General features: G+C 41.7%; 1 pseudogene; it reads right to left on the bottom strand.

Moving 5' to 3' along the window:
• Positions 1-4,269: 4,269 nt before the first annotated feature.
• Positions 4,270-5,469, bottom strand: LOC109278786 (glyceraldehyde-3-phosphate dehydrogenase-like; annotated as a pseudogene).
• Positions 5,470-8,807: the final 3,338 nt, after the last annotated feature.

Here is an 8,807-nt window from a genome sequence, read left to right as displayed (position 1 = left end):
TACACAAACTTCTGATGATTAATCATCTGAGGGACACTTTTTATTAACCTGACTCATCATCATTAGAAGGAAGTTTTTTTTTTCTACAAAGAAAGTTAATTGAGAAGTTTGACTTTGTACAGGAAGTTTCTGAGCCAAGTTATCTTGTGGCCTTTTATTTGAAAGAACTTAGTTGAGGCCACAGCATGACTAGTTTGGTTTTTCATCCTTCTTTCTCTTTAGGGTCACCTGGAATAAAAAAACAACAATAAAAAACTGAGTGGGTGGATCTCTCAAAGTCAGCTGAATGTGATATTAGCATCATGAAACCTAGCTACTTTGCTAACACATTCTGCTTTGCCCCAGATAACAGACCCACTCTCCCCAACTTTACCTAGAGGCCATGCTGTTCTTCATTTTATCCTAGTATTAGTGGATAGACAAGCAAGAACTACATTCAAATTATGCTCTTAAAAACAATAACATGTATCCCAGTAGGATGTCGGGCTCAAATTTCACAGATTTTGGCTTTAACTAATTGACATTTTCTTTGGTAACAAGTAAAGAAACAGAAAAACACCTTTGGGGGCATTTTTAGTGGAATGATAGTAATATATTTCCTTCGAATCCAACAGACCAAGGGAAGTGATACCCATTTTGTTCTTCAATAAATTATTTAATTCTTTAACTGGACACCGGGTAATTAGAAATACGTGTAACTAGAGAAACTTACCATTTTCACAATGTTTTATTATCTGAAGATGACACTTCCACTCAAATATGAGAAGCGAGCTCTACCTTTCATGTGGATGGCACATCATTCCACACCTTAGGTGGACATGGAGAAAGTTTTCCATTTCCTGCAGCCTCCATGTGCCTTTCTTCTTCTCCTGCACCTCCTCAGTTTATTGGCCACAGGTTTCTAGGCCCAGAATAGTTTGTTTCATCTAGTTTTCTCTTCCATATTTACAGGAAGTAAATATTTCCAAAGACACGAGTTCTCCAGAAAAAGCAACAATTATTTTCATTTTGTAGAATATTGCATAGCGTTCTCTGGAGTACCATAAATGAATGTAGAAACAGTTGATACTTCAGGACATATTGGTGGATAAGAGAAGAACCTGATGTATTCTTGAAACATCAGTAAATGACACATAGGGCCCTAGACTTCATTCTTATTGACTTCTTGTGCTTACAAGGAAAACACCAAAATTACTGCATTACTGTAAAATAATATTTGAGGGGCACTGGGTGGCTCAGTTGGTTAAGTGCCTGCTTTGGCTCAGGTCATGATCTCACAGTTCGTGAGTCTGAGCCCTGGGTTGGGCTCTAAGCTTGGAGCCTGTTTTCAGATTTTTTTTGTCTCTCTCTTTCTCTGCTCCTCCCCTGCTCATTCCCTCTCTCTCTCTCCCTCTCTCTCTCTCTCAAAAATAAATATTAAAGAACAATATTTGAATATTCATTTTTATAAATGTTTGTTTATTTTGAGAGAGAAAGAGAGAGTCGGGGAGGGGGAGAGAGAAGAAGAGAGAGACTCCCAAGTAGGCTCTGTGATGTCAGCACAGAACTAGATGTGGGGCTTTATCCCACAAACTGTGAGATCATGACCTGAGCTGAAATTGGAGTCAAAGAAAAGAGACTCAACTGACTGAGCCACCTAAATACCCCTTAAATATTCATTTTTATATTAATCTGATGTTAGTACTCACCCAAAATTTAAACTCTAAAGAACTAAGAGTAATTAATTTTGTAGCTTGGATTCCCAATTATTCATTATTTAAAAACTAAAATATCAACCTTTAAAATTGTCCAGTCAAAATTGTGTGATTAGATAAGATGAACAAATAATAATTTACACAATATAATTAAGTATCTAGAGCAGGGTGTTTTGTTTTTTCATGTGTGTGTGTGTGCATGTGTGTGTGTGTGTGTGTGTGCGCGCGTGTGTGTGCTGTTGTATTCTCTTGCCTGAGCTCTCAGTGAAATAATAATAAAGGATGAGGAAAAGCATACAACAGGAACAAGAAATGAACCTTCAACAAATGAGAAATTCTCAGCTGTTGACAGAATAATCATTCAGGTGGAAGAAGTCAGCACAGAATAAAGGCCAGAGGGCACTGCAGCAGAAGAGGCATCCATCTGTGAGGGACCCCAAGAGTTGCGTTTGGAAGGTCCCAGGGCAAGAACAAGAGGTAAACTTGAAAGTAGGGGGATGAATCGAAAAGCTGTCCATGCTAAATCTAGGACAGTATGTCTATACCACTCTCCCCATCTTCACCCTACCTTCTATAACAGGACACAATGAAGCATTAATGTCCACCGAGAACACAAGAAAATTAAATTGAAGCAAACAGACAAAAGCTGGTTATGTAAATGTATAAACTATCTAGGAAAACTGGAAAGAGTATAACTTGCAACCAAACATAGGGTTAGGTTGAAACCAGATGAGCTTCAAAATTGTAACCCTTTTTGAGCTTGGGAAGCTCTCCAAATTCATTTTCTTCATTAAAAGGCCAGCCCAAACAAGACCCTTCCATAATTTTTTTTCCCTTCCACCTTTTCCAGTGCCAGAAGCAAATTTCCCTGTCTTTTGGCCATACATCTACAGTTCTGGTCTATCCACTTTCACCTGTCTAGAGTTTGTTATGAAACTCTATATGTGACATACCCACTATGTACGATGTGAGGGTTGTCTTACATGGGGTACTTTTTTTCATTGGGAATTAATCCACTACTATGCATCTGTTGTGCTGTTCCTGTCACTGGGGTCATAGCAAGGGAGAATGCAAACCATGCCTTGTCTTGTAGAACTGCCAAGCCAGTCAGGGCATAACAAGTAAATATATGGATGTAATAAGTAACATTTGCTGAAATATTATGAAAATATGAACATAGAGCCTCAAAACTACCATTTTTGTCTCTGTGTTTTCCCTAAATTTCAAGCCCCCTGTACTAATGCTCTATAGGTCATTGTTTTTTCCTGGATATTTTGCCATTATCTTAAACACAGTGTGCCTCATCTGAATTTAGAAACATCTCCCAGCATATTCCTCCACTTTCAATTTTCCTGTTTCTATTGCCAGAAGTATTCTGGACTAGTGATATCGGGTTTTTGGCTTTGTTTTTGTTTTGTCTTTTACTCTGTATATTCTTTTTTTACCATTGTTTATTTAAAATGTTTGTTTATGTATTTATTTATTTTTGATGGTGGGGTAGGGCAGAGAGAGAGGGGAGGAGAGGGAGAATCTGAAGGAGGCTTCATGATGTAGGTGCAGAGCCCGGCATGGGGCTTGATCCCAGAAACTATGAGATCATGACCTGAGCACCGAAATCAAGAGTCAGAGTCTCAACCGACTAAGCCACCCAAGCACAACTACTCTCTATATTCTAACTGTAACCACAAGCAACAAAGCCCTTCCCAGCAACATCCTGTGTATTTTTTCCGTTTTTATTTCCACGGATGTCTTTCTGGTCAATGTTCTAACCACTTCAGCTCTTCCTCTGTTTTCTCCACTTCTGTTTAATCTGTGCAAACTCACCAACTCTGGTCTCAGTTTAAATTATTGCCTATGTTAAACACCTTTAACAAGTGTGGTGTCAATATGGTCTCCTGTAGTCAGTCACTCTCGTGTCAGAGAAGACTGTTGGAGACAGTCCTATCTCTGCAGAGTCCAAAAGGCTAATATGAACGAACAACCAGACATATGCTGACTTGTGGGGATCTGGGGAATGCTGTGTTTACTGGGGGGTGTAGCATTTCTGGGAAAAGAGTATATATCTGAATAGTCAGATGCCAATGATATTGCAGTTAAGGGTGATTTTGAGAAGAATGGGAGCAATTAACATTGGGCAGAGGCAGGGTTAGGTAAGGTTGAACAGGATATGTCCTGCTAAGGGGTGTGGCTTTTATTTTGCAGGCACAAGAAAGTCAAAGACATGTTTTTAGCAATGTAATCATGTGATTGGATTGGGAGCCTTAAAAAGAAAATCATATGGCAGCTCTCTGAGTACTTCAGTTCACACTGATTATTTGTTTTCTGCTGGATTATGAGCTTCTCAAGGATGAGGAATTGGTCATGTTCAATTCCTAACCTCCAGTGCGAACCAAAGTGCCTATGGCAGACACATACCTCATGTTAATTGACAATTAATTAGAAACTTTCTTCCAGCTTTTGTCATTTAATTATGTGTTTGTTTGTTTGTTTGTTTGTTTGTTTTGTTGGATACAGTTTACTTTATTGATGGTACATGATAAGGTAGGGCTCCCCAAGCCCCTCCCCTTCTTCAGGGGGTCTTGGATGGAAACTGGAGGTCAGGAGATTCTCAAGTGTGTTGGGTGATGAACGGGGGCAAGGACTCCCCAGCAGCTGAGGGCCTCTCTCTTCTTCTTCCTCTTGCTGGGGCTGGTGGTCCAGGGGGCTCTTACTCCTTGGAGGCCATGTGGACCATAAGGTCCACCACCTGGTTGCTGTAGCCAAATTCATTGTCATACCAGGAAATGAGCTTGACAAAGTGGTCATTGAGCGCAATGCCAGCCCCAGCGTTGAAGGTGGAAGAGTGGGTGTCACTGTTAAAGTCACAGGAGACAACCTGGTCCTCAGTGTAGCCCAGGATGCCCTTGAGGGGGCCCTCTGATGCCTGCTTCACCACCTTCTTGATGTCATCATATTTGGCAGCTTTCTCCAGGTGGCAGGTCAGATCCACGATGGACACATTGGGGGTGGGGACACGGAAGGCCATGCCAGTGAGCTTCCCATTCAGCTCAGGGATGACCTTGCCCACAGCCTTGGCAGTGCCAGTAGAAGCAGGGATGATGTTCTGGGCAGCCCCTCAGCCATCACGCCACAGCTTCCCAGAGGGGCCGTCCACGGTCTTCTGGGTGGTGGTGATGGCATGGACTGTGGTCATGAGTCCCTCCATGATGCCAAAGTGGTCATGGATGACCTTGGCCAGAGGGGCCAGGCAGTTGGTGGTGCAGGAGGCATTGCTGACAATCTTGAGAGAGTTGTCATACTTCTCGTGGTTCACACCCATCACAAACATGGGGGCATCAGCAGAAGGGGCAGAGATGATGACCCTCTTGGCCCCACCCTTCAAGTGAGCCCCAGCCTTCTCCATGGTGGTGAAGACCCCAGTAGACTCCACAACATACTCAGCACCAGCATCACCCCATTTGATGTTGGCGGGATCTTGCTCCTGGAAGATGGTGATGGGCTTTCCATTGATGACAAGTTTCCCGTTCTCAGCCTTGACTGTGCCGTGGAATTTGCCGTGGGTGGAATCGTACTGGAACATGTAGACCATGTAGTTGAGGTCAATGAAGGGGTCATTGATGGCGACAATGTCCACTTTGCCAGAGTTAAAAGCAGCCCTGGTGACCAGGCGCCCAATACGGCCAAATCCGTTGACTCCGACCTTCACCATCATGTCTCGGGGACGCGGCTGGCACTGCACCAGAAGATGCGGCTATCTGTCGAACGGGGAGGAGCAGAGAGCCTGTTTGTTTGTTTTTAATTTGAGTATAGTTGACACCCCGTGTTATGATAGTACTATTTACTTATGTTTTAAGGTTTAGTGTGCATGGTTGACTCAGTCAGTTGAGAGTCAGACTCTTGATTTCAGCTCAGGTCAGGATCCCAGGGTAGTGAGATCAAGCCCTGTGTCAGGCTCCATAATGAACATGGAGCCTGCTTAGGATTCTCTCTCTCTCTCTCTCTCTCTCTCTCTCTCTCTCTCAAATTAAAATAATAATAATAATAATAATAATAATAATAATAATAATTAAGTGTTAAGGTCATCACTGAACTACTCAACAGTAGAGAGATTCTCTCTCCAGCTGGACCAAAAAAAAAAAAACAAAAAAAACTACCTTTTTAAAAAATAGCTATCATACCATGTTTATCATTAAATCAAACTATATTCATTGAGAGCCTTCTCCACACCAGAAACTGCTCTAGAAGCTGGAGGCATGGAGGAGGAGGGAGATGAGAGAGCCCTCTCCTCTCACTGGAGGTTACACATGACCTCATTCATAAAGCACTAATAAATTAAAGACATTGATAGATCTGTAATGCTTCTAAAAAATAATTTAGCAGCTGTCCTCACACAAGATAAGGGCAGACTTTTTACATAAAAACCTTCCAGTGTTAGTGCTCAGTCCAAACCATCTTTGCCTGACATGTTTGTTCTTCTAAATGCCAGGAATACCTCTTTTCCCCAGCTCAAGCACATCCTTTAAATTAGTTTGTCACTGGATGTGCTAATTTTGATATATTTTGAAATAACATGATGGATATTGAAAATTGTTTACGTAATTAAATTTGTGGCATCTGTTTCTTCTGCAAATATTGTGCTAACCTAAAAACCCAAAGCAGGAAGGAGAAATAAAGCAACTTCTGTTCGGAACTATTTTCTTTAAGAGCATCAATTAATAATTCATTTATTATATCAGAGTGAAACTTGTTCCAATAAATTATTAATGAATAACTATATTTTGTCTTGATATGCAAAACCTGTCTCCAGCAATTATAAAATGTCACAGCCCGATTGTAACTTATAGTAAAAGGCCACATGGGGCTAAAGCTCCTATAGTAATATATATTTAGCTTTGCCATCATTGGGAAACTTTTATTAAGCTGTTAATTCTGTATGGCAATGTAAGAGAAACACATAAGCCTGATATCTGTGCTATCAAGTGTTGTGTCCTAAAATAGTCCCTGGGATTTGCTGTTGCTCAGTAAACACTTTCTGAGCACCATGACGCATACTGTATTAGAACTTCAATAAGATACACAGATCTGTCTTTGAGTTGCCTTCAATCCACTGGAGGGAAATGAAAAATGTTTAGTGTATAACAGGAGTGTGTGACCACTGTTGATCTCAGTGCCTTCATAACCTTGATTGTTTGGGTGGTTGTTTCCCTCCCTGGGAGCAGGAAAAGCCTGGGGAAGCCCTCTGTGTTGGGTCTGTGATACTTGCCACACCTCAAGTCAGGAAATAAGACCATTCCATTTATTTCTATCACCCCACCAAGTCACAGGCAAGCACAGCAAGAAACTTGTAACTATCCAAGCCTGTCTAGATCTATTGAACTAACCCCACGAATCTCAACTTTTGACCCTCTCCACAAAGGAAGCAAACTAGCTGGAACTTCACTCAACAGGCTGTTCCTTATGTTTGTAGGTGGCTTTATATCCTATACGCTCTTGTTTTTTGGTTTTATTCAGAAGATTAGTGTATAAATAGTGTGGGGTAAATGAAGACAAAATCCAACATTTAATAAGTAAAGCTTATGATTTCCATGTTTCTATCAGATGGTATCTGAGAAGAGGTCCAGGTGGAGCTCTGACCCACAAAGGCTGGGGGTCAAGTGAAGTAAACCATATGTTAGGAACAGCACCTGAGGAGGAGCATGGGGGCTGAGTTGGCCAGGAATGTGTGCCACAGGAAGTTCTTGGCTGTTTGGGGCATAGGGCATGTGCAGGGGAATAAAAGGAATCAAGATAGAAAGTTGACCAGAGGTCAGGGGAAAGGGAGAGAGACAGAGATAGAGAGACAGAGAGAGGATAGATAAATATAGAAGGCATTTCACCAGTGAGGGAAAGAGTATAAAAAGGATTTGCCTAAGATGGGAAGGTGCAAACAACCATGTTGACCAAGTCTGTATGGAGGATCTGAGGAGAAAAAAAGAGACAGAACAATGGACTGGAGTGAAAAAGTAACATCTGGCAAGGTCTGAAGGGAAGGGAGAGAGTATGTGTCATGGCAACATGTACAGCAGATGAGGGGCAAGGTTGTTCTCCACTGTGCTGGGGAATTGGGATAAGGGAGACATAAATACATGCTGGAAGAAAGGTTTAGTTTTGAGACTAATGTTTGCTAATGTTGGCTCCTTGACTCCCCACAGCCAAACAAAGAGAATTAGACTTATGTCCCTAAGAGAGAACACAATTTTCTCAGTGTCTTTTCTCATCTCCAAGAAAGAAGTCAGGAAGAGACAAAAAGTTTAAATAGTTTTAAAGCCTGGATGATGTTTGGGGTGCCTGATTGGCTCACCCAGTTAAGCATCTGACTCTTGGTTTTGACTCAGGTCATGATCTCAATTTCATGAGTTCGAGCCCTGCATCAGGCTCTGTCTGACAGTGTAGATCCTGCTTGGGATTCTCCGTCTCCCTCTTTCTCTGCCCCTCCCTGACTTGTACTGTCTCTGTCTCTCTCAAAATAAATAAATAAACTTAAAAAAAAAAAGGCTGAATGATTTTAAGAAAGACCAAGCAGTTAGATAAAGCCTTGGATTTCTGGGCACAGGGAAAGGTGTCAGGGTAAGTATTAATAAGAAAGCTGGTAGCTTTAATGAATGAACTAAGGTATTCATTAACACAGAAGCAGGAAGAAAATTCTTTATCCCACCATCATTGCTTGGCACTTGGCTCTAGTTCTCATTGAACTCTAAATGGGTTTTAGTCAAGGAGTAAGGGTTACATAGAGTTACAAAGTAAACTTGGCTTTGTAATGAAGGAGCTGAACTTCTGTATGTGGAAGGGACACTGAGCTCGAAGACCCAAGAATGTATGTTCTCCTTGGCTGATTTTATTTTGAGTCCCCATCTGTTAATTCTGGAAACTCCCTCATGTTCCTTTTCCCCTCTGAGGTGATGCAAAGATGGTTTCCAACGTGGTGATGGTGGGAATGGTCTCTTTCCTGGTAAGGACTCAGTCGGCCTTCCCGGTGATGGAAAAGAGCCACAGGAAGCAACTGTCATGGCTACTGCCTCATCAATATCAGCCTCAGGGCTTCCCAAAGCCCCAGCCTTTACACATTTATCTCTT

This window comes from Panthera pardus, unplaced genomic scaffold (genome assembly GCF_024362965.1).
Source record: "Panthera pardus isolate Hobbes unplaced genomic scaffold, ASM2436296v1 HiC_scaffold_10, whole genome shotgun sequence".
NCBI classification, from domain to species: Eukaryota; Metazoa; Chordata; class Mammalia; order Carnivora; family Felidae; genus Panthera; species Panthera pardus.
Note: the sequence above shows the minus strand (reverse complement) of the source record. Positions and strands in the feature narration are given on the sequence as shown.